Source organism: Panthera onca, chromosome A2 (genome assembly GCF_046562875.1).
Source record: "Panthera onca isolate mPanOnc1 chromosome A2, mPanOnc1 haplotype 2, whole genome shotgun sequence".
NCBI classification, from domain to species: Eukaryota; Metazoa; Chordata; class Mammalia; order Carnivora; family Felidae; genus Panthera; species Panthera onca.
Window position 1 is genome coordinate 61,983,817 of NC_138340.1, and position 20,169 is coordinate 62,003,985.

A 20,169-nucleotide genomic window follows, 5' to 3' on the forward strand; every position below is an offset into this window, starting at 1 on the left:
GCCGAGACCCCACCCCCTGCCCTGACCCCACCCCCTGCTCTGACCCCACCCCCTGCTCTGACACCCCCCCCCCCCCCCCCCCCCCCCGCTCTGACCCCCCCCCCTGGCCCTGATTCCACCTCCTGACCTACCCACCCCCTGTCCGGGCTTCACCCTATTCTGTCACTGCTGTGGGTCCCCTGTTCTGGCCTGCCCACCCCCACCTGCACTGGGTGGGGTAGATTGTTAGCTGGATGTTTGTACTGCCTGGTGCCCTGTGTCTGAGCCCTCCTGGCCGAGAGCCCACACTCATGCTGTGGCCAGAAATCCTGAGACTGAGGGTCAGGCCGGAGTCCCCCGGGGGCCGTGCACCGCCTGAGACCCCCTGTCTGCGCCCACAACCAGAGACTGGGCTGCGGTGGGTGCAGGCCTCCTTCCTAGGCCCCTGCGAGCCAGGCCCTCTGAGCTGGGGTCCTGTGAGCCCCAGTGCTGGCTGAGCTCTGTCTGTGCTGTGTGCTTTCTCTGAGTAAACAGTCATCCTGCTTGTGGGGCATCCTGTTTTATTTCGGGGTATTCAGAGAGAGTCCTGCCTCTTGGGGCTGACAGGTCCTCATACCTGTTTTCCAGATGGCGAGTGGCTGGCCGTGTCCCAGGGTGGTCTCTGGGATGCCGGCTGGTGGCTCCTTGCTGGGGTGAGTGGTGGGGCGGCGAGAGAGACCTGGCAGGCAGGTCCCTTGTCCTCCCGAGGCCATGCTCCTCTTCCAGCCGGGCTCTTGGTGGCCTTCACTACAAGGTCCCAGCAGAATGGAGCAGGCAACAGCTGGATCTCGTGGGCTGGGATCTCGTGGGTTGGGATCTTGTGGGCTGGGATGTGGCGGTCCCCTCCCAAAGGCTCTCTGCCCTCACCTGGCCACCAGAGCCTCCTTGCTTCCCCGCTGTGTGGCTGGGTCCCTGCCTTGGGGAACCCTCGTCTGTCTGTCCACCGTGGCTCTGAGAATCATCTTTGGCTTGAGGTGAGGTATGAATGTCCCCTGCTCAGCTTTGAGGGGACGACAGGTCACGGAGCAGCCTGGGAGGTCTCAGAGTCCCATGTTCGGTGACCGAAGGAGAGAATGTGTGGCCCCTGCTGCGGGTGGGTGGGTGTTCCTCTGGTTCTCCCTGGGCTGTGGCATGTCCCCGGTGCAGTTGTTTGTAGTAACCTCTAACCCAAGCTCCATGGAGCTGACAAACTGTGCAGTCAGCTGCTTGTCAGCGAGGACCCTGCTGGACTCCGTCCCTTCCCACCTTGGCCTCTCTCAGCAACCCCCGTCCCCGGCTTTGCCTTGGGTCTCTCATCCCTGATGCTGAGTGGGTGTCACCTGAGCACCAGAGGCTGCTTGCTTTGGCCTAAATTCTGGGCTCCGTGTGTTTAGAAGGATGTCGTTTTAGTCTGTGTCGGTGGCTACAGCAAAATACCACAGACTGGGTGCCTTGTAAACAGCAGGAATCTATTTCTCATGGTTCCAGGGGCTGGAAGGTCCAGGATCCCGGCTGCAGATTCCGCGAGGTATCTGCTGAGGGCCTGCCTCTGCCTCACAGATGTCCTCCTGTGTCCCCTCTCAGCCGGAGGGGTGAGGGGGCTCTCTGGGGTCTCTTTCACAAGGACTCCACCTGTGAATGCCATCCCATAGGGCACTGGGGAGTCAACACGGGAGTCTGGGGAGGACACAGATGTTCTGACCTCAGCAGATGTGGAAGGGACCTTGTTCTTCAGTGGCCCCATCTATGCCAGGGGACAGTCAGGACGAGATAAAACAGTGACATCACAGTTTTTGCAGAGCGCTCTGTGGCTGTGGTCCCAATACGGTGCATTCATGGTGTCTTTCTTACATGGATTTGCTTTCCCTTTTAATTTTTTAAAATGTTTATATTTGAGAGAGACAGAGTGTGAACAGGGGAGGGGCAGAGAGAGAGGGAGACACAGAATCTGAAGCAGGCTCTGGACTCTGAGCTGTCAGCACAGAGCCGGACGCGGGGCTCAAACTCATGGACCGAGATCATGACCTGAACCGAGTCGGACCCCCAACCCACTGAGCCGCTTATGCGCCCCTGAATTTGCTTTCCTTTAGGAGAGCTATTTTAGTCTACAGTTGGAGAATCGACTTCTCAATCAAGGAACGGAAACCAAATAGATACTAGTGATGATCAATGAGGTATCTGGGAAGCATACTGTTCTCTTGGTTACCCAGCCCCAATTAACCAGGTGGCTGGTGTCTCAAGGGCTCCCGTCAGAGAGACGGGAGTGGGGCGGGGGGCTGGGGCGGGATCAGCCCTGTAAGGTCCAGGAACACGCAGTGAGAGGCTGAGCAGGACTCCACAGCCTGGAGCCTCTGAGGACCCGAGGACCTGGATCAAGGGTTGTTACAGGTACGAGGAGAAATGGAGCACATTAAACAGATCTCCCCAAATCGAAAGATCACATAAACACACACACGGAAAGTGGGGATGTATAACCGCTAACAAGTTTGACTCAATCTGCATCTAATGTTTATTATCTATCGATTATCTATCAACCTGTCTTTCCCAAGTGGAAATATTCATCCTTTTGAAACACCCAAGGGGAACCGACAAAGGTTGAAATGATTTTGGCCACAGTCTTGGGTTAAAAGGACTGAAGAGTGGAAGAAAGAATCTTTTTACTTGGAAATTACAAACTTTCTTTTATTTTAAATTGTTTTTTAGTGTTTATTTATTTTTGAGAGAGAGAGAGACAGAGCGCAAGCAGAGGAGAGGCAGGGAGGGAGGGAGACACAGGATCCGAAGCAGGCTCCAGGCTCCAAGCTGTCAGCACAGAATCCAACACGGGGCTCGAACCCACAGACCATGAGATCATGACCTGAGCTGAAGTCAGACACTTAACCAACTGAGCCACCCAGGCACCCCTCTTCTGCCCATTTTTTTTAAAATTTTTAATGTTTATTTTTGAGAAAGAGAGAGCACAAGTAGGGGAGGGGCAGAGAGAGGGAGACACAGAATCCGAAACAGGCTCCAGGCTCTGAGCTGTCAGCACAGAGCCCTACGCAGGGCTCGAACTCACAGACTGCGAGATCATGACCTGAGCTGAAGTCGGACGCTCAACCAACTGAGCCCCCCAGGCGTCCCACAAACAAACTTTCTGTGTAATTTTGGGATCAAGGGGTAATAAAGATGGAGATCACAATCATTTTCGAGTCCGTACCGCTAAAAGCACCATCTCCATCAGCTCACACGGGCTGCATTTGTGCTCGGCAATGGGGAGGGCGTGTGAGGTGTCTGGTGCCCAGTGTGACTGAGGGGGTCCCCTAGTGGGCAGCACCCCTCCTATACCAGCCCCCTGCCCAGCACGGGTAGGTAAGCGCTGGTGAGTGTTGACAGGGCCCCAAACCGCAGCACAGACCCAACAGTGTGTAGCCTTAGATGCATTTCCAGGAAATACGAAAGATGGAAATAAAATTCACTAAGCGTGCAACTCAATACACTAGTAACAGATAGCAAAGGAAACACGGAAAGTGTAGAAGGAAGAAATAAGAAATGATGGAAACAGAGGTAATGAAATCGAAAAGACAGACAGGCTTTGATCAATAAAACGGGGTCTGTGTTCGGAGTTGTGGTGGGGAACCTGAATAGGATGGTCTCCGCAGATGAGGTTGGAAAGTCACTTAGATTCCACCTCTCAAGTAGGACCGCAGGCCTTTCGGGTTTGTGAGTACTTTCTGCCAGATCGTAGACAAAGACGGAAGTTCCCTAAATAATGGTGCTCATCCAGGGCCACCTTGACCCACCAGGACTCGGTCTGAGAAGGTAGCAGATGGCAGGGGCCTGACCGACAAGAAGCGGCTTAACCACGTGTGTGGTTGTATTGAGCACACTTTTCATTTTCTGTGATTTACGATGTTCCAGCATCTTACAAACTCTTTCTGGCTTGGGAGGCTGGCCTCCCTGGGCCAGCGGTTCTCAGGGCAGGCGCAGGTCCCAGTGGAGTCCTGCCTTTGATGTGCCTGCCGGCCAGCCCAGAGCCAGCCTGTGTGGACCAAGGAGGCAGTGCCTGAACCTCATCAGCCCGGGGCCAGGTACCAGGCAGCTGGGGACAACCCGAAGTTTCGAACCTGCTGGAATTATTCAAGGTAGCCAATTTTGAGCTGATTAGCCTGCCCTGTGAGTGCTAACCTGTGCCCTGTGGAAATCCCAGAGAAGACTCCGGCCTGGGCTCCCCCCACCTGACCACCTGGTGCCTCCCCGTCTCTGGGCCCTAGAGGTACAATCACCTTTGTTTCCCGAGCCTCTCCTGCATCTCCTCTTGTGGCGCACCGACTGGCATCCCGTTGAAGAACACGGCCAGTGGCTGGGGCAGTGACCCAGGGATGTCATGAGGGGACCTGCTTCATGACCTCCTTCCTTGAACTTGCCCGTCTGCTCATCTTGGAGCATTTCACCCGCGTGAAAGCAGGGGTAAGGAAGGGCAGAGGTAGTTTCTTCTTGGGATTTCACCCTTTTTTTTTTTCCAAGTTTATTTGTTTATTTTGAGAGAGACAGAGACAGTGCTGGTAGGGGAGGGGCAGAGAGAGAGGGAGACACAAGATCTCAAGCGGAGTCTGCACTGTCAGTGCAGAGTCAGACGCAGGGTTCAAACTCTAGACCATGAGATCATGACCTGAGCAGAAATCAAGAGTCAGATGCTTAACTCACTAGGCCACCCAGGCACCCTAGGACTCCACCTTTTCTTCAGGAAATCTCTCTCTTCCAGGGCTTCTCCCTGTGACTCTTGGCCAGACTCGTCTCAAGGACCCACTCGTAGCCGCTGGACAGGCTGGGAATCAATGTTCCAGAGGAGAAACACGGGACAGAGGAGAGGGAATGAGCAGCCCCAGGTTTGCCACATAAGCGGAGCAGGACGGGCCCAGGGGGTGCACAGACTGGCGGCCCCCAGACACCTACTTCACGTGTGTCCTAGTGGCGAAACATCGGATGCGTCCTTTTTTTAAAAACCATTTTTAAAGTTTATTTATTTATTTTTGAGAGAGAGAGAGGAGGAGAGGGCCAGAGAGAGAGAGAGGGAGACACAGAATCCAAAGCAGGCTCCAGGCTCTGAGCTATCAGCACAGAGCCCGACTTGGGGCTTGAACCCATGAACTACGAGATCATGACCTGAGGCGAAGTCGGACGCTCAACCGACTGAGCCACCCAGGCGCCCCAGACGTGTCCTTCTTAATGTCAGGAAGGAACCAGGGATGCTCACATTCGAGACTGGTACTAGTCGGTGTAGTAAGACTAAAAAAACCCAAAAAAACACAACAAGAAAAAAAGGACATGTATTGAAAAGGAAAGGTCAAAACTGTCAGTTACTTGCAGATATGTGACTGTCTACCTAGAAAATCCATGAAAATCAATACAAATAATTAGAACCAATGAGATTTTTGTGGTGGTAATGGGGCAAAGCCTGGATACAGAATCAACAATCTACGTGGATCACAGCAATGTTCAAACATAAATTCACGTAGGAGGTGCCCTATGCATAGCGGCCACAAACTGTAAAATATCTAAGAATGAACCAAATAGGACAGCTGATTGTTTACCAGACAGCTAAGACCTAGTACCTATACATATATAAAGAGCTTCTAGAAATCAATTGAAAAAGACAACCCAGTTTTTACATGGGCAATTGATAGGAAAGGAAGTGCAAACGGATGTGGAAACAGCCCACAAGGATACGAGAGGGAACTAAGTCTCAGGGAAATTAAGTTAAAGCATGAGATATTAATATTCATCGTGAAAATGACAGGTGGTTAGTAACAGGTGTTGGCAGGATGTGTTGAAAGGGTCCTGGCTTGACAATAAGTAAGTGCATCACGTTTGGTGGGCGATTTGGTGGTCCCTGTGGAGGAGGGGGCATTCCTTCTCCCCAGGGGGCACGGATACGAAAGCATAAGAGGTGTGGCGAGGCCTGTAGTGTTGTTCCAGCAGCGACAGATGGGAACGATAGAAATGTCCTTCAAGGAGGAGTGGCTGGACAGTGGGCCGGATGGCATTCAGACCACGGCACACGCTGCAGCTTGTGGAACAGGTAGTGAGCCCGCCAAGCTGGTGTCTCTCCCTGGTGACAGCAACATGCTCTGTACAGAGACACAGAGTGGTGCCCCGAGGGCTCCGAGGGGTCATGGTGCAGGACAGCAAGCCTTCACAGGACGGGTGCCCATCTGGCCTTGGGGCCTGGCGAAGAGTTTGCCAGGTAGTGACGGGAAGGTTGCTGCAGGAGGAGGCGTGGGAAACGGGCTGGGGGGCTTAGCGGGCTCCACGCTCTGGGAAGGAGGTTAGTGAGAGGCTGGCCGGGACTTCTTGGACCGACCCCTGGGTTGCTCTCCGGAAGCCCCCACACCTACCAACACGCTCCCCGGCAAAGCTCCGTCTGTGGTGCCGTCATCGGTCAGACAGGGACATGGGCACCAAAGTGCCCGAGTCCAGCTTCTGGGCATGAGGGAGCCCACAAGGGGGCGTGGGCCAGGACCCAGGACACCCTTGTGAGCAGGGGCACCCCCCGGGGCATCCTGGTCTAGACGTGGCTGACCAGGGCCTTGGGATCTGCGGCTCCAGGAAGGTGCCGGCTGTCAGAGGGCGTAGGGGCCATTGGTGAACTGCACTCAGTGGGGGGCCCTGGGGGGCAGGAGAGGGGGGTCCAGCCCAGTTTGTATTTGGCTCCTTGAGGCTCTCATCACGGGATCCTGGCCTCCAGTCTCAGCCGAATACGATGACGCCATAAGGAGGATGAGGCCGTGGGTGTTGGGGCCGCGGGGCCAAAACAGAGTGGAACCTTCCTCCTTTATGGTGGGGAGTCCATGCATATGGAAAACCAGGCAGCACCTGCGAGTGCGGTATTTAGCAAGATGGAGGAAATCCTGCCTTGCTAACATGGGTAAGAACATGGGTGGGCTTTGAGGGGGTTATTCTAAGTGAAATAAGTCGGACAGAGAAGATGAATTCTATCCGATCCTGCTCCCATGTGGAGTCTAAGAAACTCTGAATTCAGAGAGAGACAGACTGGAAAGGCGGTTTCCAGGCCCCCCGGGGGGAGGAGGGAGCAGGGAGGAGGGCAGGGGGAAAGGGCAGGCGGGGTGGGGGGCGATGTTGGTCTCAAAGGGAGCAAGCTTCCTGCTACAAGACGAGTACGTCCTCAGGACCTAAGGCACAGAACGGTGCATAGAGTTAATAATTCTGTGTTGTGTACTTGAAAGTTGCTATGAGGCTAGATCTTAAAATTCTGCACCATAAAAAAAATTGTAACTCTGTGAGGTGATGGGTCACTTCACAATGTATAGCGTCCACGTATGGTAAAGTGAACGTCCTACACATACGTACAGTACACCATGTTACATTGTGTAACTTACACAGTGTTATGTGTGGATCATATCTCCCTAAAGCTGGAAAAATACCAGAATAATCGGCTGCAGGAGGGGTCAAAGCAGGAGGGAGGAGATGGTGGAGGGCCAGGCTGCTGATTTTATGCATGAACCTCATAAAGCTGTTTAAAAAATTTTTAATGTTTATTTATTTTTGAGAGAGAGAGAGAGAGAGAGAGAGAGAGAGACAGAGCATGAGCGGGGGAGGGGCAGAGAGAGAGGGAGACACAGAATCCGAAGCAGGCTCCAGGCTCCGAGCTGTCAGCACACAACCTGACACGGGGCTCGAACTCACAAACTATGAGATCATGGCCTGAGCCGAAGTCGGATGCTCAACTGACTGAGCCCCCCAGGCACCCCTGATTAAGCTATTTAAACAGGGCACGAACACCTCATGTGTGTGGTTTGTGTGCCCTGGGGCTTCTGCGATGGTGAATGTGTGAGGCTTGTGAGGCATCAGGCCTGAGACCCCCACCCTGGCCGGCCAGCCAGACCACGGCGGTCAGGACTGTCCTGGAGGGCACGTGCTTGTTACACCTGTCCAACGGGGACCTGCCTGGGGCTACGTCGTTGCTGGAGCCCTGGGGACACCAGGCCAGGTGTGGACGGCTGCGGCAGATGAAAGGCTGGGCCTCCCTGCCTCCCACTTGGGCCCACCCTGTTCCAGAATCCCTGAGCTGCGAGCACAGGGATGGGCTTTGCCTTGGAGTCACATCTATAAAGATTTTTGGGAAAAAACCCAGCACGTTTATTGGCAAGTTCCCACCATTCGGGGAAGGCCGGCTGGCATGGGACGTGGCTGGAAAATGACACGTTTGTGAAATGTCTCCCATATGAGACCCTGCTGTCCAGGAACGCTGCATCTTCTGGGAAGGCCCAAAGCCAACGCAGCTGGACGGCATTCTTCTCTGCCCTTTGTCACATCTGGATTGCTTGTGTGGGGTGACCAGCCGGCCCAGACACGTCCCCAGTGACGGTGAGCAGAAAACCGGGTGGACCCGCCACCTTTAGGCAACCCCCCTCCCCTTCGCCCCCAGTGCAGGGCTTGGGGAGGGTTTCAAAGCCGCTCGGGGTCTGAGTTCCTGAGTCGTCTTGTGCCTCCCAGGGACCCCCACTCCCTGCAGGGCCAGCCCCTCCACCTGCTCAGAGCTCCGTTTGGGGGCCAGTGGTGTTTCTCAGGTATTGAGGACTGTCTGAATCCCCTGCTCCCACGTCTGGGAGCAGGAATCCCAGCGGCATCCTTATGGATCAGGGTGGGAGCCCTGGGGTCTGAGAGGTCCGTGGGCTCTGGGCTGGCGACGGCAGGACTGCTCAGGACCCCACGGAGGGAGGCATCGGGGCATGGAGGGCCTCCAGGGGGCCTGGGAACGCACACAGCCGCCAGTTCCCCCGAAAGCCGTGTCTGCACCGGCTCTGGGCACAGAACATCCGAAAAAGGCCCTTAGAGCTTATGGCATGACGTGAAGACACATAGCACGTCAGTGCGGGCCCACACTGAAGAGGAAGAATAACACACGGAGCCACGGCCACCAGGTCAAGAAATCGGGTTTCCAGTTCCTTGGGACCTGGGCGCTGCTCCCCACAGCTTCCTGTCCCTCCTCCAGAAGTGAGCACAGATCGCAGACCACGGAGGACACGGGGAGAGCGTGGCCGTCCATTCGCCCAGCAGAGGCCCTGCGGGGAGGCCTGCGTCTCGGGCTTCAGCCCCTGGGACGGTGAGGAGTAAACTCACGTTTCTAGAGCCGCCTGGTTTGTGGTATTTTTTTCGCGGCCCCTGAAGACTCAGTCAGGGGCTGGGTGGGGGGCAGGGCAGGCCCGCCTCACCTCTGCCTTGCAGGGTCCCTGGGGACAAGCCACCACCTCTCTGGTTTTCCTCCTTCGGCCTGACGACGGGACAAGTGCCCTGGGAAAGACCCGTAGCTGGTCTCTTCAAGAGCAACGGGGTCCCGTCCAGTGGTCCGGAGGCCCTGTCACTGGCTGGCCCCTGCCCCTCTGTGGCCCGTGACTTCATGGGACACGTACCGAGCCACACAGGTGATAATTGATGCAGAAGCTTCAATACCATTTGAAAGAAAGAGTCCATGAACAAAGCAGCGGGCATGACTGCAGACGGGGTGGGCAGAGGCGTGTTCTCCCTGAGCGCTGGCCTCTGCGGCAGAACAAGGACCCGGGTCCAATGGGCCGCTGTCGCTCATGAGTAGGACGACTCCACGACAGCTCAGGCACAAAGTGAACGCGTCTGGGGGATTCTGGACTCCTGAGTCCTCCCTTTTGTCTCCTCCTGGCCTGTTTTCTGGCTGTGAGTGACGCTCACACAACATGCCTGGGAGACACCAGGATTGGGGGCTGGGGGCCGCTTTCAGGTCCTGTGAGGGGGCTCCCGGCAGGGAGAAAGCAGGGTGACCTGGGGGGCCGGGAGAGGTTAGGGAAGGAGGGACAGGGATGTGGGGAGGGGGCGGAGGGGGCAGGGATCTTGGCAGCTTCTCTAGCCGGAAATGAAAAGGTTTCCAATAACAAAGCCACCAGAGGAGAAACGTGGGACCCGGGCTTCCTGGAACATAATAATAGCACGTCCTTCCTGCATTCTGGGAATGGTGCCCGAGTGCCCGGCATCCTGTGATCCCCTCGTGACCCTCGGGGTCCACTCCGGTTTTACTGCAACTTTACAGATGAGGAAACTGAGGCCCCGGCGTGGTGAGGTAACGTTCCCAAGGCCACATGGCTGGCTAATGGTGGAGACAAAATTAAACCCTGATTTATCTGACCTCAATGCCCTGGACCACTCCTCTACTGACTTGGGCACAAGAGAGTCACCAAAGCCTCCTCACGGAGGGAGGCAGCGACTGGCCCTCCCGGTCGCCAGGTGGTGACCACCTCACCGCGGGGCATCCTGGAGTTGTCAAGGCTCCTTCGAGTGTAGGCTCATCCGCTCACTCTAACCTGGTCCTAGATGTTACACGAGTCTCAGGGGACGCTGGGAACAGGGGAGCAGTGGGCTCGGGCCCATCCCCGGCACCCTGGCTGGTCATTGCCCCGCTCTGTGCCTGATGCTGTTTTATTTATGACAGGTCCTCTGCCCTCGTCTTACGGGCACACTGGGTCGGCTCTCGGGCGCCAATCTGCCTGCAGGAGACTCTGCACCAGGGGGCCTGGAGCTCTCACGGAGGGCACACTCCCACCCCAGCTGGCCGGCTGCGGGGGACAGTGCCCGAACCACCAGCAGCCGGGCACCCACCGTGGTTCCAGATCTGCCCACTTGTGGCCCAGAGACAGGGTTTACAAAGAGTTGCTAGAGAGGAGGTCTGTGCCTCTGCATCCCAAAACCCACGTGGTCACAGCCGCCGGCCTGCAGGGTTTCAGTGTCTTCTGGGTGGATCAGGGCTCTGGTGGGGAGGCGTCAGCCTCTCTTTAGAGACCTCTGAGGACCTCGTTTACTGTTGCCTGGGTCTGGGCAGGTGTGACTTGGAAATTCGCAAGGACCTTCCTGAGGACGTGCGCACGCGGAGACTGACCAGCCAATTCCCAGACCCTTGGTCTTTCCTGAAGCTGATCTACTCGGGAGGGTTGGTGAAGGGATAAAGGGTTTCCGTCCTTCTCTTTTACAAACTCTGTCCTCCCACTTCGCTCCCAACCTTTTGTCTGTCCAACGTGCGTGCGCCCCGGGGTCTCGTGTGCATCTGGGAAGGGGCGTGACGCGACAGCTGGGAGGCTCCTCCCTTTGTGTGTCAAGAATTTGAAGTGTTTGCTTTCAACTCAGGAGAAAAAGAACTAACTGGGATTTCCCCGGAAGGGCCCATGGGTGAAGGATTCCCTTCATTCTTGTGTGTGGAGACGTGTTTTCCTGCGGCCTTGATACTCATGGGACTGCTTGGCTGGACATAAATTCTCACCCGTGCTCCTGCCCCCATGGTTTTGGAGAAATTTGACTCTGTGGTTGTCTTGTTTAGTCTGGCCATGGTTGAAAGGCTTAATCTAATTCTTTGCCTTTTTAATTTCTTTTTTTAAAAACATGTTTATTTTTGGGAGAGAAAGAGAGAGAGAGAGAGACAGATCATGAGCGGGGGAGGGGCAGAGACAGAGGAAGACACACAATCCGAAGCAGGCTCCAGGCTCCAAGCTGTCAGCACAGAGCCCGACGTGGGGCTCAAACCCATGAACTGCCAGATCATGACCTGAGCTGAAGTCGGATGCTCAACCGACTGAGCCACCCAGGCGCTCTGAGGTTTGGGCTGGGTTTTCATGTCTTCAGATGCTTGTTGGGTGGTAGTATGTAATTCCGTTTCGAGTGTAGTCATGCCGTTGGCTTCCGTCTTCTTCCCGCCTCCTCCGAGATCGGGCGGACTTTCCTCCCTCCATTTGTGTGCGTTCATTTCCTGCCGCCCAGCCGCCTTCTCTGTGCGTTTCATCTCCTTGTTTATTCCGCACGAAGTTTGCAGTTAGACCTGGCCTTTCCTGCGTGTCTGGGGACTACGGTCCTTTGGTGGGAGTTTGCTTTGGGGGGAGGGGGTGTGGACCCCCTGTGGGTCACCTGCACACACCACTCCTCCCCTTGCTCAAAGTCCAGCAGAACTTCTCCTTCCCATGAGGCCTTTGGGAGGGGGCTTCCTTCAAATCCTGCTTTCCCCATGCGATGCTGGCCCTGGACCACCTTCAGAATCCGAGGGTTTTCTGGCCGCTGAGTCTGGTCTTCCCGCGGCCGTGGGTCTGGCCCGCAGCCTCTGTGTCGCTGGGGGCGTATCACGTCTCTTCTTCTTACAGGTGTGTTGCAGTCCTGTTGACTTATTTTTAATTAATTACTCATTTCTATTTTAATTCCGATATAGTTAGCATTCTGCCTTTTCCCAAGTAACACTGAGGGTTTTGCACAGAAATGTCATGGCTACTTTGGATCATTTGGGGAGGAGAGAGTTGAATCCTGTGTCTGGAGATATTTGACACCCTTCTTTCTTTTATGGCCAAACCACTCAGGCCAACAGATCAGCAAAACTATAGAAGATTTGAACAGTAGCATCTGTCACCGTCACCTCATTGGTATCCTCAGAGCTGCGAACGTGGCAACAGACACTCAGAAGGGCATGTGGCACCTTCCAGAACATGGACTCCCTACCTGAACGTAAAAACAAGCTCAATAAAATTCAAAAGTTTACAATCATACTTAGTGCACTCCTCTCCTCTGATGAAATTATACCAGAAACCAGTAAGAGATCTAGAAACCCCCCAAGATATTTGGACATTAAACAAAACTCTTTTAAAGAATCCATGGGTCAGAGAAAAAAAGTCCCCGGGTAATTCTTAGGAAATGTCTCATCCTAAGAAAAACACATCGGCGTTTGTGCAGCACCCCAGAACGGCGTTGAGTGAGCATTCATAGCCTTGAGCGCTTACATCAGAAAGGAAGCACAATTTGAAATTATTGATATGTTCTGGGGTGCCTGGGTGGCTCAGTCGGTTGAGCGTCTGACTTCAGCTCAGGTCATGATCTCGTGGTCCATGAGTTTGAGCCCTGTGTCGGGCTCTGTGCTGATAGCTCAGAGCCTGGAGCCTGGTGCCTGCTTCAGATTCTGTGTCTCCCTCTCTCTCTCTCTGCACCTCCCCTGCTCATGCTCTTTCAATAATAAATAAATGTTAAAAAAATTAAAAAAAATTATCGATATGTTCCATCTGAAGATGTTAGGGAAAAAGGCAAATTAAACCCAAAAATAAGGTGAAGGAAGGAAATACTAAAGACAAGAATGGGAATCAGGGTAACAGAAACCACATGGCTGGTAGATGAATCCGGAGAACAAAGACCTGGCCACCAGAAGAAATCAGTAAAATTCGCAAAATCCTAGCGAGGCCGATGGAGAAGGAAAGAAGGAATCTACAAATTATTGGTGTCAAGGAGAGAGGGGCCATCACAGTAAATCCTATAGACATTAGAAGGGTAATAAGGAAATATTAGGAGCAAATTTATGCCAGTAAGTTTGACAACTTAGATCCAAGAACAAATTCTTTGAAAAACTAGGCACAAGAAGTAACAGTGGATCTGAATAGGTCTGTAGCTGCTCAAGAAATTGAATATATTTTTTTAAGTTTGTTTGTTTGTTTATGTAAGTAATCTCTACACCCAACGTGGGGTTTGAACTCATGTCCCTGAGATTGAGAGTCACATTCTTCTCTGGCGAGGCCAGCCAGGCACCCCGAAACTGAATTATTTTTTTACTTGATGTTTATGCATTTATTTACTTTGAGAGAGAGAGAGAGAGAGAGAGAGAGAGAGAGAGAGAGAGAGCATGAACAGGGGAGGGGCAGAGAGAGAGGAAGAGAGAGGGAGAGACAGAGAATCCCAAGCAGTCAGCACAGAACCCGAGTCGGAGCTCGAACTCATGAATTGTTGACATAATGAGCTGAGCCGAAATCAAGTCAGATACTCTGCTGACTGAGCCACCCAGGCGCCCTTCTGAAATTAAATTCTTAATAAAAAACCTTTGTAGAAAGAAAAACTCTAGAACCTGATGGCTTCATTGGTAAATCCTGTCAAATACATGAGGTAGGACTACTACTAACAGTAGTCTTAAACTAGTAAAATGGAGAGTAAGGACTGCTTCCCGACTCCTCTCACCGGACAGCAGAGCTCTGATACAGAACAAGGGAAGTAAAAGAAAATTATACACCATTATCCCTCATAAACATAGATGCAGAAGTTGTTAGCAAAGCTTGGCAAATCAAATCCAGCTGTAGAGCAAGGATAACACATCCTAACCAGGTGGGTTTGATCGCAGGAATGCAAGGTTGGTTTTACATTAAAAAATGAGCAGGGGTGCTTGGGGGGCTCAGTCGGTTAAGTGTTTGACTTCAACTCAGGTCATGATCTCACGGTTTGTGGGTTCGAGCCCTGCATCAGGCTCTGTGCTGAGAGCTCAGAGCCTGGAGCCTGCTTCGGATTCTGTGTCTCCCTCTCTCTCTGCCCCTCCCCTGCTCACGCTCTGTCTCTCTCAGAAATAAACAATAAAAAAAAATGAGCAGAGATCACCACATTCTCAGAATGAAGGAGAGAACTCATGTGGATGTGGAAAACAAAACTCGGCAGCAACGTGTGGAAAGCCCAGCAAGCGGGGAGGAGGGAGGAGCTTCCGGGCAGTGGAAGCAGGAGGGGTGGTTTCCAGGGCATCAGGGGCGAGAGGTCCCGAGAGCGCCCACCCAGCGGGGCCATCCCTGGGGCAGCTGCTCCTGGACACTGGCTGGGACTGTGGTCCCTCCTTCCCTGGACTTGGCCTTGCACCTTTCCTTCCACTGGGCGTTCCCCTTGGGGTGGGTGTTCACTTCAGGTTGGGGAATCTGAATTGTTAGCAGACCCGTTTCTCATGCAAAGCAACCCTCCCCAGGGCCCTGGCTCAGGCACCTGTCACTCAACTACCAAGGGCAAAGCCAGAACCCACTGTGAGGAGCTTCCGGAAGAAGGGAAAAGACACATTATTTTTGTATTTCCGGGAACTAGTACATGACACAACACGTGCTGGACGAGGTTCCCTGTTTGTATCTCTAGCTCCCAGGCAGGGCTCTCTCTGCCTCAGAGACAAGAAAATTGGGGCCCAGACAGACTGGGGTTTTGCTCGTGGTGCCCCGTAGTTCAGGGCAGGACTCCTTCCAGAAAGAGACAAAGCATCTCATTTAAAGTCCTCTCGGGTGGCTGTTTTCAACATCTGAATTTCTGGGGTTTAATTCAGAGGAGAAGATTCGTGTCTGTTGCCAGTTCAAAGGCGGACGCCCAGGCTTCCAAGGTGGGGGGGCCCTCCGTGCCCAGGGAGGGTGTGACCATACCCGTAGGACAGGGAGCGCAGGGCGCAGCCGGCTGCCTGCCCTCTGTCCCCAGTCCGTCCCGCTGCCTCTCACCGCAAGCTGAATTCCTAAGTTGTCTGAGAAGATAAGACCAGCCGGGATCCATCTGAAAGGCCACTGGCTGCCTTCCCACTGCCGTCAAAGAACCCCGAAAAGTTGGGGCTGGCTGGGTGTTTTGGTGAACGCTGGTTGAATAAACCCCGTCCCAGAAGCCATGGATGGGGAGATGGAAACTGGGTCCAGGGGGAGGGCCAGGGATTTGCCAAGGCCACGTCTTCAAGTCTGTTGTTTTTACAAAGTCCTGCCTGTGGGATGAGAAAAGCATGGTCTGAAGTAGCTCTTGAGGAAAAGCCATTTGATCATATTATGCGTCTCAGGACGTTGGCTCATCTGTGGCTCAGAGGGGTCGGGAGCTCCAGGCTGTGCTGCACGAGCTGGTGGCCACATCCTCCCCGTGGAAGGGATGGACTGTCCCGGCTCATGGGGCATCGTGACACCACAGATGCTGATGTCCCGGGAGATGCCGTGAGCGTGGGGGTGTGTGCAGGGCCATTGTCGCCAGATGGTCGCCTGTGACAGCACCTTCTGGACCCTACTGTGATGCACATTTCTATGGGACAGACTGTTGCTTTTCTTTTCTGCAAACAGAGACTGGCTGACCCTATGTGAAAGCAGGTGCACCACAGGGCGGGGGCGGGGCTCCTGCCTGGACCCTTGCCTGTCCCGCCCCCCTCAACTACTGTGTCGTGCAGCCGGGGGAGCTCAGAAGGGCACATCCTCCCTTCATGCCCAGGGTCACACCCTGTCACCCGGGTCACCCTCACACCTGAGGTCACCCCCACACTAAGGTGTCCAGTCCCCTGGCCGGCTCACGTTGCTGTCTCCTGGCCACATCTGTGGCCCCCAGTGACTGCAGGAGGGCAGTGGGGGCTGCCTGCGCGCTGCCAGGAAATGTGTGGTTCCCGAGGAAAGTCCCGGGGCTCTCAGGCGCCCTGCCGGTCTTGACCTCAGGAAGTCCTGGGGCCGAAGGATGGATGTCACTGGACGCCATGCTGCATCACACTGGACACACCCGCCTCCCGTCCTGACCACCCCCCAGCACTCCCGTCATGCTCCTAAAGCAGGTGTCTCCAGCAGGCAGGGTGTCCTGGGGTGGGGGGTGGGGTCCCAGGGAGGGACCGGGGAAGGGGCGTGGCCGGGGGCGTGGCAGGGCGGCATTCGTGCGGCGCCCTCCAGCCCCCATGGCGGCCCCTCCCAGTGCACTGTGGACTCGAGCAGACCCCGACATCCCGGGTCCCCCAGAGGCTCTGGCCTGCCCTCCACGCGTGCTAAGCGCCCGTGACGACCCTCAGCCGGCTGACATTTCCACATGATAAATGGTGTCGGTTCTGATTCTGCCTAACATGCTCCAAGACCTGCACGTGAGGTTGGTGACAAGCAGGGGGTCTCTCCGCCTGGCAGGTGGGCCCCCAGACAGCCCCGGACCCCTCCTGCCCGTGGGCACAGGGCTGCGTGCGGAAGTCGGGGGGTCGGTGGGTGTGGGTGGGGGGTTGACGACTGTCCCAGGGACTGGGACACGATCCTGGCTGCAGCGCCCCCAGTTTGGAGGACTGGACGGTCACACGGCGAGCGGAAATCTCCCTCCCTCAGGTCAGAGCCTGGGGGACGCCCACCACGGCGTGTGCACCTGGGTGGCCCTGTGGTTTTACGCCTGGTGCCCCCGTGTCCTCCTTTCCACCAGGAGGCCCCCGGTATCCTGACCGTGCAGCGGGTCAGGTGGCCATGCTTTTCTTTCAATTGGTGGCAGGTAGCTAATGTTCCCACACAAATGGCATACAATTTTAGCCAAAAGCCAATCCACCAGTTTTTCTGGCTGCTTAGAGCAGAGGTACAATTTCCTCAGCTTTGGAAGGCGCCGGTCAAAAAGCATGTAATCCAGCGGGGAGACCGGCCGTCCAGTCCAGTGTCCTCTGGTGTGCGGGCCGCCCCGAGCCCCGTCCTGCTCCGCCCGGCTCCCCGCACCCCTAGGAGCCCTCCTGGCCCGACTCCCAGGGCTCTGCCGTCTGCCGTGTTCCGGGCCCATCAGCCACCTGACCTCCCGGCATCACTACCCACCTGCAGCTTCCCTGGGGCCCGTAGAGCAGAGGCTGTGCTGAACCCAGCACCTGGCCACGCGGGGACACCCTCGTGGAGGCCCCCGGAGCCCGCCCCGCCCCTCCAGGAGCCTCTCCAGACAAGAGGGGCTGCCTGGCCCAGCACCCTTCAGGTGCGTCCACCACGAACGAGTTTTCTCTGCAGACGTACAAGCCTGATTCTGGCCCTGCGGAGATGACCGCTGCCTTCGGCCACAGCAGTGCTCAGCGCACACGAAGGGCCTGGCTGGTGTGCACTGGCCTCTTCAAGTAGACAGCTGACGTCGAACTTGGGCTGGAAATGCACGGGTCCACTTAAGCATACAGTACACACTGCAGGTGTATCTCCTCTTCCTCACGAATACGGCATGTGGTTTGTATAACTTACAAAATGTGTTAACGGGGTGTAAGGCTTCTGGTCAACTGGGGGGCTGTCGGTAGCTAAGTTTTCGGGAGTCAAAAGTTAGATGTGAGGGGTGCCTGGGTGGCTTGGTCGGTTAAGCGTCTGACTTCGGCTCAGGTCATGATCTCACGGTCCGTGAGTTCGAGCCCCGCGTCGGGCTCTGTGCTGACAGCTCAGAGCCTGGAGCCTGCTTCGGATTCTGTGTCTCCCTCTCTCTCTGCCCCTCCCCTGTTCATGCTCTGTCTCTCTCTGTCTCAAAAATAAATATAAATGTTAAAAAAAAAAGTTAGATGTGAGTTTTCGACCACGTGGAGGGGGTTGGTGCCCAACACCCACATTGTTCAAGGGTCACCCGTGTGCCCAGGCGTCCTCACTCCATTTACACCTGGGCTGCCCTCTGTGGAAGCTGAGCTGTCCTTCCTGGGACCTCCGCACCTGTGTGCCCCAGAGCTGAGAGCTGTCCGCTTGGTGGACAGATGGTGAGGACACAGGGCCTGGGCTTGTGTCAAGTGTGTCGGGGATGGGGGGAGGCCTCCTGTCTGAAAGTGTGGGGAAGCCCATTCATTCATTCATTCATTCATCCATTCATGCCTGCTGGGAGGTGGGTACCAGCAGCACTGAGGGAGTGACGAGGGGCCTTGATCCTGGGCTCCAGCGACCCCCACACGTAGGCTGAGCCTGTTTTGTGCACGATCGGAGAGGCCTCAGTCAGGACAGAAGGACAGCTCATGGGCTCACCCCCCATCCCTCTCACATCCCATCACTCTTGGCTCTGGGCTGGACTCAGTAAAAAACCTCTAAGTCCCACCCTGGGGAGCCCGGGCTGCCTCAGGGTCTGGGAGCTTGGTTTCTGCTCTGCAGACGCCCTGCCCTGGGGCCTGGGCCAGGGGGTTCAGGCTCTGCAGATGAGAAGGTCTGATTGTGTCTCTCTGGAGCCAGACCTGGTCTGCATCAGCAAACAGAAGGTGGCAATTGACCAAATTGTTCAGATAATGAGAGCAAAAACATCCTTGTTCCCCAAGCTTTAAAAATATCCTGGAAATGGGGCTTTGGATGTCAGTAGACAGAGAGAAAGCTGTCTGTTCAGGGGTGGCAGTGGGGCTGCTGGTGTTTAATGCTGGCCTGGGGGTGGATAGCAGTGATCAGGGCTTGAAGTGCAGGGAGGAATCAGGAGCCCATCCAGGGACCACACAGCATGGGGGAGGGGTCAGGAGCTGGTCCAGGAGCCACATGGCATGGGGGAGGGGTCAAGAGCTGGTCCAGGAGCCACACAGCATGGGGGAAGGGTCAGGAGCAGGTCCAGGGGCCACACAGCATGGGGGAGGGGTCGGGAGCAGATCCAGGGGACACGAGGTCTTGGCTTCCGGGCCATGGTGGGGCCTCTATACCAGTGGCATCCCAGGAGGGGGGGGGGGGGGTGGGTCGCACACACACCTGGACCTGCGTCTTTTCCCAGGAGATCTGGCTCAGCAGACCTTCACCCAAGTGTCAGTGTCCAGGCTCTGTTCAAGGTGCTCCCAGCGGCGAGAGAGTCTGGGGGTGGGCATTTGCATCTGGACATATGGGTACCCCAAATAAAGTTGGGGTTCCTTTGACAAAGGAATGGGGTTTGGTGCCTGCCGGCAAGGGTAGAAAGCAGGCGAGTCAGGATTCCCCGGGCTGGGTGGCTGGAGGGCAGGAAGGGGTGTCCTCCCAGGGGCTGGAGGCTGTGCTTAGGGCAGAGGAGCCCCTAGAGACGCCCCAAGAGAGCCCTCAGTGGCAGCTGGGAAGGTCACTTGGTCCTGACGAGGCTCCAGCCCCAGCCTGGGCTTCACCCCACCTGCTCTTGAGCTAGTCACCATGGACAGACGGTGTCCCCTGGGCCGTCCCTGGGCTCTCATGGCCCGGCCCCCCTTGGGGAGGCCCCTCATCATCTGAGAACCCGAGGGGTGCTGCGGGGCCACGTCCTCGAAGAAAGCCTCTGTTCTTTGTGATGTTTTGTTGGATTTCGTCCAACCTCACGGTGCAGATAACCTCACAATGTCCTTGGCCAAATCCACGGCTCAGGAAAGTTTCCCCCACGAGGAGGAAACCCTGAAGCCCGAGGGCTGTTTTCCAAGTTTGGAGAAAGTTTTCCTTAAAGACTCCTCAGACTTAGTCCCCGGAGGCCTTGCCTGCGAACCAGAACCAGCGTGTGACTCAGTCTCATCCTGCCGAGGAAATCAGACGTGGTGCCATTGCTGCCCCTGCATCCTCTGTCAGCGCATGGCTGCCACGGCCCTGGGGAGGGGCTCCCCACGCCATCCTCCTGCAGCTCGCAGAGAACACCTGCCGATTTGGCACCTGCAGCTCTGCTTGGGCGAAGGGTGAGCGCCAGCACAGCTCGGCCCTGCTCTCCACTCTGCCCCCCAACATCACACAGGCGCCCCTGTGGAGGCTCCAGGGTCCA

The 20,169-nt window shown here is 55.6% G+C and overlaps 2 long non-coding RNA genes across 5 annotated transcripts; one reads left to right on the forward strand and one right to left on the reverse strand.

Moving 5' to 3' along the window:
• The first annotated feature begins 100 nt into the window (after window positions 1-100).
• LOC132678984 (uncharacterized) lies at window positions 101-12,464 on the forward strand. 4 transcript variants are annotated; one of them, XR_013554059.2, is made up of 5 exons: window positions 101-4,121; window positions 4,277-4,865; window positions 8,227-8,364; window positions 8,922-9,103; window positions 9,226-9,332. It is a non-coding gene; the product is annotated as an uncharacterized LOC132678984 (long non-coding RNA). The 4 variants fall into 4 exon arrangements; XR_013554062.2 differs by having other exon boundaries at window positions 8,241-8,364; XR_013554060.2 differs by lacking the exons at window positions 101-4,121; window positions 4,277-4,865 and adding an exon at window positions 12,357-12,464 and having other exon boundaries at window positions 7,794-8,364; window positions 9,226-9,422.
• On the reverse strand, window positions 5,007-12,362 carry LOC132678985 (uncharacterized). The gene is made up of 3 exons (XR_013554063.2): window positions 12,037-12,362; window positions 9,213-11,976; window positions 5,007-5,265 (listed from the first exon to the last, which is right to left on the reverse strand). It is a non-coding gene; the product is annotated as an uncharacterized LOC132678985 (long non-coding RNA).
• Window positions 12,465-20,169: the final 7,705 nt, after the last annotated feature.